Below are 9,130 nucleotides of genomic sequence, written 5' to 3'. Positions count from 1 at the left end.
ATCTTGGTATTTGATCTGAGTTGGCTACGAGCCTATACGCACTAACCAACTACGTGGGAAAGATATGGGCACTCGGCGTCGTGGTATCAGCCGAAGCACTTCAGACGTCAGCGACGGAGCGGCGCGCGCCGGATTGGACTGGAACGCCACTAGGCTAGGTCTGCTTTTGGCCGCCCACGCAACGTTCATGTGTGCTCAGGGCGATGGGCCCAGACCCCTGCGCGCTTAGGTTTAGACCGGCGTGCTGGCCTCTCTATTGTGCCTAGGTGGGGCTGTGACGTGTTGATCTTCCTCGGCCGGGCATGACCCAGGAAAGTGTGACCGGCCAAATGGGATCAAGCGTGTTGGGTAAGTTGGTGCACCCCTGCAGGGAAGTTAATCTATTCGAATAGCCGTGATCTTCGGTAACAGGACGACTTGGAGTTGTACCTTGACCTTATGACAACTAGAACCGGATACTTAATAAAACACACCCTTCCAAGTTCCACAGACAACCCGGTGATCGCTTTTCCACAGGGCGACGAGGGGAGGATCGCCGGGTAGGGTTATGCTATGCGATGCTACTGGAGATGCTATTTGGAGATGCTACTTGGAGATGCTACTTGGAGGACTTCAATCTACTCTCTTCTACATGCTGCAAGACGGAGGTTGCCAGAAGCGTAGTCTTCGACAGGATTAGCTATCCCCCTTTTATTCTGGCATTCTGCAGTTCAGTCCACCGATATGGCCTCTTACACATATACCCATGCATATGTAGTGTAGCTTCCTTGCTTGCGAGTACTTTGGATGAGTACTCACGGTTGCTTTTCTCCCTGTTTTCCCCTTTCCCTTCTACCTGGTTGTCGCAACCAGATGCTGGAGCCCTGGAGCCAGACGCCACCCTCGACGACGACTCCTACTACACTGGAGGTGCCTACTACTACGTGCAGCCCGCTGACGACGACCAGGAGTAGTTAGGAGGATCCCAGGCAGGAGGCCTGCGCCTCTTTCGATCTGTATCCCAGTTTGTGCTAGCCTTCTTAAGGCAACTTGTTTAACTTATGTCTGTACTCAGATATTGTTGCTTCCGCTGACTCGTCTATGATCGAGCACTTGTATTCGAGCCCTCGAGGCCCCTGGCTTGTATTATGATGCTTGTATGACTTATTTATGTTTTAGAGTTGTGTTGTGATATCCTCCCGTGAGTCCCTGATCTTGATCGTACACATTTGCGTGCATGATTAGTGTACGATTAAATCGGGGGCGTCACAAGTTGGTATCAGAGCCGACTGCCTGTAGGAATCCCCCTTCCACACTCCTTGGCCGAAGTCGAGTCTAGACATTGCAAAAACTTTTACTAACTTGGCTGTGTGCCTTACGGGCCCACGTCGCCATCGGGTGGTACTAGGATCTTTTACTCCTCGACCTTTACTCTGGGACTCTGATCTCTCCTCTATTCGGGTTAAATGAAGTTTACTAAATCTAACATTAGGATCTCGTTATCACTTTCACCCGGAGAGCCCCTTATTACTAATGATCGTCTGCTGCACCAGAAGACCCTGAAGATACTCTCTGCTGTTAACCCGAGAACTTGTGTTTATCGCGTTTGCAATTCACCTTCCATCGCAAACCCTTATGGATAACTACTTGCATTTGTTATTCTTACATTCATCCCCAGTGGTCTTGTTATTACAAGATACCCTGAAAAACTCGTCGTTGTTTCGATAATCCCTTGAGCTTACTGCCTTGCTGTTCTTTGTCACTTGAATACCCCTTCAAATAAATCCTCGCACTTGTCGAGTATCCGATCATCCCCAGTTGTTCATGTGTTTCACAAAAGTCTTCAAAATAATATTCGATCTTCCGAAAATCCTCTGGAGCCTTTGGCTCTTGAAATTCTTGCTTGCTTGCATTATGGTTAATCCAATAAGTCTCATAGTCTTAATGACATTCCTTGTCATTATCATTTTGAGTCTGTTGACTCAATATTCTGCGAATACACGCAATCATCATTGATCCTTATAAATTACCTTTCCGGCTGAGCTTCCATTCTTTTAACTGGAATTGGTTCTCGACCAATCCAATTGTCGTTGATTGTACCCTAAGGCTATTCAACTTATCCATCCCTAATCAGAGCATTGCTTCTGATCCCTTGATTTGGAAATCATAATTCCTTTGCATTTGACAATTGAGTTAGTCAGTTGTTTCTATAATCTAATCTCCTTGCATTCTTCTTCCTCTAGTTGAGTACCGATACTCGTATCAGATCCTTTGTGGACCATCAAGTCCTTTGTTGGATTGTTATCCGACAGTGTCCTTCACATTTGATCACTTTGTGAGTTCTTCCCCTGATACATAATGCCTTTGTTAAGTTGTATCCTCTGCTTGGCCAACCATGCTCTGCTTTCGGGCTTGTGTTATTTACTCTTGAAACTTGTGGTATATGTTTCTAAGAAGCCCCTATGGGTTGAACATATGCCTTCTCTAAACCGTGTGAACCCGAAAGTTTTCACGAGTCATACTCTTCTGGTGCTTCACCAGATAAAATTTCAACACTGCAACTTCATCGAACGTGAGAAGTGAATGAAAGGTTATGCATTGGAGAAGTGGGAGTCGACCTTGAACTTGTGTTCATGCCCATGGACCCGATATATATCCTATCATGAAAGCTTCTTGTAACAATAACTATTTACTTGATAACTAACCTATGGTATCTGTGAATTGATCCCTTGCAACCGTGGTTCCGACCATGATTGTTCTTCTTTGATCTCATTTCTTGGACAAGTTAAAACAATTGTCTTCTATGGATCAATACACCAGTCCAACCTTTACTTTGATCTTGTGTCGAGTATTACCCCCCTGGTATCTCGAGATTATCTTGGAACTGCATAACTTTTTATGAGTTCTTCATCAAGTGCTACCTTCCCACTGATTCCAATTTTTCGCGGGCTCTGTGTTATTGAACACTCAAAGACACCAATAACTGAACCGAGTCCGCTCTACGGTTCAACAACTCTTCAGTAAGCTTCTATAAGTACGAGTTTGTACCCGATCACGCCATTCCTAGCCTGTTTGGCTATATCATTGTCGTGACGATTCTAACGGTGCTACCTGGTCCTTATTCTCGGAGCACCAATTTTCAACGATGAACTAACCTTACGTCGATTTTCCTCGTCATACCCTTTCACCTTAAACAACAAGCTTGAGTTTGAGTTTGTGTCGTAACTGTGGTTCCAATAACCTCTTGCTTCATCATTCCTTTGACTTGTTGTCGTCGCTGATTGACTACATCTGCATGAAATCTCTCGACAATTGTGTCGTGATCATCATCAACCTTATGAGCTCTTCCAGGAATTCAATTGAATTCATGATGGGTAATACCATCCTTGCCCCTCGATGATTCCTGTTCTCATCGACCACTTTATTGCCTTCCGTTCAACACAACTTGTTCGTGTTTTGTGTAAACCTTGAGATCACTGCTACCCAGCAGTTGATCTTCCTTACCTCGGAAGTATTACCATCTCTTTTTGTCAAGAATGTGGTGAGAATTTCACCACCTCTTAATAATTCTTGATATCATAATACTTCTTGCCATCTTTGTTCATTCCTTGGTCCCCGTATTGTTTTCAACCGGAATACCGACAATGGAGCTATGACGTGTGAATTCAAAACTTCTAGCAACCCTATTGCTTTGAAGTGAATGGGCGATAGTTCATTCTAAGTCCTTCGCTAATTGAATCACCATTCTGACATTGATCGTGCAACCCAACCCATATTTCGGGCGCACCTTTCAACCAATGTTTAATTGTGTATGTTTTCCTCGAGCATACTTCCTTATATCATTTGATCTGACAAATGTTATCTCCTTGTTCACTTAATGGTGGAAATCCATCTTTTGGGAATCTCGGTGAATTGCCGTTGAGTTCACCAGACACCTCCTTGTACTCTCCTTGGGTTAATGATGAACTCTTGTTAACGGAAGTCACTTCATAGTTCATTTCCCGAGAATCTTACAGTGTCATCCCGTCAATTGGTGTTGCACCTTTCTTCTCAGGCATCCTGAGCCTGAGGTATCCTGACACCAATCATACCTGAATCTCCGTCAGATATGATGGTTAGGACAACATTCCAAGAGTTATGATATTGATCCTTTGATGACCCGGTAACATGATGTCATGCCTAGCACCCCCCCCCGGCTGGAGGACCTATCATTATAGATTCCTTTTCAGCAAGGTTATCCATTCACCCATGAGGAAATTGTAAGACTTATTCTACAAGTTATTCCTGATGGATCCTTCGTGTTTCCAAAGTTTGATCTTCACCTGAAGACCATGTCAATGCTACCTCGAAGCATGTCAATGGTACTCCGATTTTCAACAGGAACATTTGAAGCACGATGCTAAATTTTGTTTATCATTTATCCTAACACCGTTGTATGGGTAATATCATGAGATTCCTCCCCCCTTACCTAAATGGTTGTCTACTTTATATCCTGTCATGGATATCTTGCTCTGCTTGTCCTTGGGAAGGATAAACCCCTGAATTATGTGTTTTAACACATTTTCCTTTCCATTGTTCTGTTTAATCTGATATTCATATTTTCCTTTCCATTGTTGTGTTTGACATTCTTGTGATCTATATAATCTAAGCAGTAAAGATTCACTGCTTATGTAAACACCTCGATGTATAATTGGTCAGTAAGACCCTGTTACGATTGTTGATGATATTCCATTAACCACCGATGGACGAGAACTTTGCCTATTGGCCCGCCTCATTCAACGAGCAGGAAAATAGTTCTCTTCGTCCCTCGCCCTTGGTACCGACGTTGACATTGACATAACTGACAGGCTTTCCTCTGACCTGCATTGCTATCATGATCGTGCATGATCACAACACCCTCCCTAATTTTTTTACCCACATGGTGGGCCCATAACCCATAGTTCCACAGGATCGAAACCTGACTCTCCTGTACACCCCCTGTTTCCAAAGTTATTCCTCCCGCGTGGACTCGTATGTAATTCATGAGCCACCTTCCGATGAGATCATCAATTCTGGCATCGGACACAATAATTATTCCGTTGCTTGAAACCCCTTCACCTTCTGACTAGGCATAGAACGATTGCCTGGCTGTTTAAAACTTCTTATTATACCTCCCAACTTTGCTCTCAATGTGTCTTATTTGTTCAACTCGAGAGGTACTCTCATGATCATTCTTGGGATACCCCCCCCCCCCGATGATTCTCCCTTATAACATTCAACTGTTGTAAACCTGCCCCTTACCTATTCGTAAGTACGATGGAGTTCCCGAAGAAAAGACGACAACTTCATCATGATGACCTGAAACAGCAGAATGAAGACATTAATGTAATGAATCAACCTTTTCGAGAAGAGCAACCAAGACCGAGACGATTCGTTAGAAACTCGTAACCAAAAGTTCCCCCCTTACAGAACCTCTTAAATCTCGGGACGAGATTTCTTGTAGTGGAGCAGAATTGTGACGCCCGGATAATCATGCTACAGTAATCTCACGTTGATGTTGCCATGTCACCTCGGCCACTGTAGTTAATCTCGGGTTGATTAAAAAACGTTTCAAATTTAAATTCAAATTAATGTCAAACGACTAAGTTTTCAAAATATTAAACTAAAATGTTCGGGGTGTGCAGTTCAATGCCCGGATAATTATAATAAAGCAAACACATTTTTATAAAATGCCTAGATAATTTAAAATGATTTAAAATAGAAAAGAAAATAAATAAAAGAAAGAAAATAAAAAAGAGAAACCCCCCACCCTTTGGGCCAACCGGCCCAGCTGGCCACCAGGCCGGCCAGGCCGGCCCACCCCGCACCCCCCATAAGCCACCCCCCACTTCCCCTCGGTCCAACCCACGTCCCCCCCCCACCGACACTTCCCCCCCTCCTGAAAATATGTCTCCCCCTCTCCCCCGATTGGATCGGGATCGAGGGAGGAGACCACCGCCGCCGCCAGGCCTCGTCGCCGCCGAACGCCTTCCCCGTCCTCCTCCTCGCCGGTCCTCCCCGACCGCCGTCACGCCCGCTGCCCGTTGCCCTACTCCCCCCCCCCCGTGAGCTCCCCCTTCGCCCCCTCTCCCCTAGGTCGCCTCGGTCGTCGCCCGCGCCCTGCCGCGCCGGGCCGTCCCGCCCCCGACCTCTCCCCTCTCCCCCTCGCTCACTCACCGCGCCGTCCGGGCTCCGGCACGCCCGCGCCTCGCCGGCGCCCGCACGCGCCCACGCGGCCACAGCCGCGGCCCCGCACGGCCACGCACGGCCGCGCCTCCCCCCTCACGCACGGGCCTTGTCCCGCCTCCCGAGCCCGTGTGCCGTCCCCTGCACGTCGTCGCCGGCCCTCCACCGCGATCGCCTCCACCCCGGCCTCTTCTCCCTCCGGCGACGCCGGCCCCTGAACCCCATCCCCTCACCTCCGACCCCCTGCGCCCCCGCATCCTCGGCGCATGGCCGATGGCCGCCCCGCTCCTCCGCGCGGCCGCCTCTCCACAGGCCACGGCCGGCGCACCCCGCTCCGGCCATGGCCTCGCCGTGGCCACCGTCCACTGCTCCGGCCGCCTGGCCGGTGCCGTCGCCACCGACGCCCCGCATCGCCTTGTTGGGCTGCGCCCGCAGCGCCCACGCCCGTTCGGGTGAGCGCCCGCACCCGCGCCCGTTTAGCCTCTGGGTCACTGCCGAATGGGGCCCAGCCCCAGAACAAAAAAAAGAAGAAGAAGAAAAGAATTAAAAATAATAAATAATAAATAAAAATAAAAATGATTTAATAAATTAATTATTAATTAATTAATTAATTAAGTAATTAATTAAGTTAGCTAATCCTGATTAAATTAACCTAATCACTAATTAAATTAACTAATCTGTAATTAACCTAAACAGAGAATGACAGGTGGGTCCCACTGGACCCACATGACAGGTTGACCAGGTTAACGACCAACGTTGACTGCTGATGTCAGCATGACATCATGCTAACGTCATAAATCCATTTTTCGAATTAATTAAATAATTAATTAAATTCCAGAAATTAATAAAATCTTTAGAAAATCATATCTTTTAATCCGTAACTCGGATTAAAATATTTTCAACATGAAAGTTGCTCAGAACGACGAGACGAACCCGGATACGTAGCCCGTTCATCCACCACACACCCCTAACATATCAAACCCGCAACTTTCCCCCTCCGGTTCATCTGTCAGAAAACACGAAACACCGGGAATACTTTCCCGGATGTTTTCCCCCCTTCACCGGTATCACCTACTACCGCGTTAGGGCACACCGAACACCGCATATTGCCTTGTTATATTTTGTGATGCTTTGTTTGCTTTGTATTCATTATTTCTTCCCCCTCTTCTCTCCGGTAGACTACGAGACCGACGCTGCTGCTGCCTAGTTCGACTACGGAGTTGACGACCCCTCTCTCTTGCCAGAGCAACCAGGCAAGCCCCCCCCCCCTTGATCACCAGATATCGCCTATTCTACTCTATACTGCTTGCATTAGAGTAGTGTAGCATGTTACTGCTTTCCGTTATACCTATCCTGATGCATAGCCTGTCATTGTTGCTACAGTCATTGATACCTTACCCGCAATCCTACATGCTTAGCATAGGATGCTAGTATTTTTCATCTGTGGCCCTACATTCTTGTCCATCTGCTGTGCTATACTATCGGGCCGTGATCACTCGGGAGGTGATCACGGGTATATACTATATACTTTCTACATGATACATGTGGAGACTAAAGTCGGGTCGGCTGGTGGAGCACCCGCGAGTGGATCTTTGTGGCGGAGCGACAGGGCAGGTTGAGACCGCCTGGGAGAGAGGTGGGCCTGGCCCTGTTCAGCGTTCGCGGATACTTAACGCGCTTAACGAGATCTTGGTATTTGATCTGAGTTGGCTACGAGCCTATACGCACTAACCAACTACGTGGGAAAGATATGGGCACTCGGCGTCGTGGTATCAGCCGAAGCACTTCAGACATCAGCGACGGAGCGGCGCGCGCCAGATTGGACTGGAACGCCACTAGGCTAGGTCTGCTTTCGGCCGCCCACGCAATGTGCAGGTGTGCTCAGGGCGATGGGCCCAGACCCCTGCGCGCTTAGGTTTAGACCGGCGTGCTGGCCTCTCTGTTGTGCCTAGGTGGGGCTGCGACGTGTTGATCTTCCACGGCCGGGCATGACCCAGGAAAGTGTGTCCGGCCAAATGGGATCAAGCGTGTTGGGTAAGTTGGTGCACCCCTGCTGGGAAGTTAATCTATTCGAATAGCCGTGATCTTCGGTAACAGGACGACTTGGAGTTGTACCTTGACCTTATGACAACTAGAACCGGATACTTAATAAAACACACCCTTCCAAGTTCCACAGACAACCCGGTGATCACTTTTCCACAGGGCGACGAGGGGAGGATCGCCGGGTAGGGTTATGCTATGCGATGCTACTGGAGATGCTACTTGGAGATGCTATTTGGAGATGCTACTTGGGGATGCTACTTGGAGATGCTACTTGGAGGACTTCAATCTACTCTCTTCTACATGCTGCAAGACGGAGGTTGCCAGAAGCGTAGTCTTCGACAGGATTAGCTATCCCCCTTTTATTCTGGCATTCTGCAGTTCAGTCCACCGATATGGCCTTTTACACATATACCCATGCATATGTAGTGTAGCTCCTTGCTTGCGAGTACTTTGGATGAGTACTCACGGTTGCTTTTCTCCCTCTTTTCCCCTTTCCCTTCTACCTGGTTGTCGCAACCAGATGCTGGAGCCCTGGAGCCAGACGCCACCCTCGACGACGACTCCTACTACACTGGAGGTGCCTACTACTACGTGTAGCCCGCTGTCGACGACCAGGAGTAGCTTAGGAGGATCCCAGGCAGGAGGCCTGCGCCTCTTTCGATCTGTATCCCAGTTTGTGCTAGCCTTCTTAAGGCAAACTTGTTTAACTTATGTCTGTGCTCAGATATTGTTGCTTCCGCTGACTCGTCTATGATCGAGCACTTGTATTCGAGCCCCCGAGGCCCCTGGCTTGTATTATGATGCTTGTATGACTTATTTATGTTTTAGAGTTGTGTTGTGATATCCTCCCGTGAGTCCCTGATCTTGATCGTACACATTTGCGTGCATGATTAGTGTACGATTA

This window comes from Triticum aestivum, chromosome 6A, assembly GCF_018294505.1.
Source record: "Triticum aestivum cultivar Chinese Spring chromosome 6A, IWGSC CS RefSeq v2.1, whole genome shotgun sequence".
Lineage (NCBI taxonomy): Eukaryota > Viridiplantae > Streptophyta > Magnoliopsida > Poales > Poaceae > Triticum > Triticum aestivum.
The sequence above is the reverse complement of the archived record's forward strand: the minus strand, read 5'-3'. Positions refer to the sequence as shown.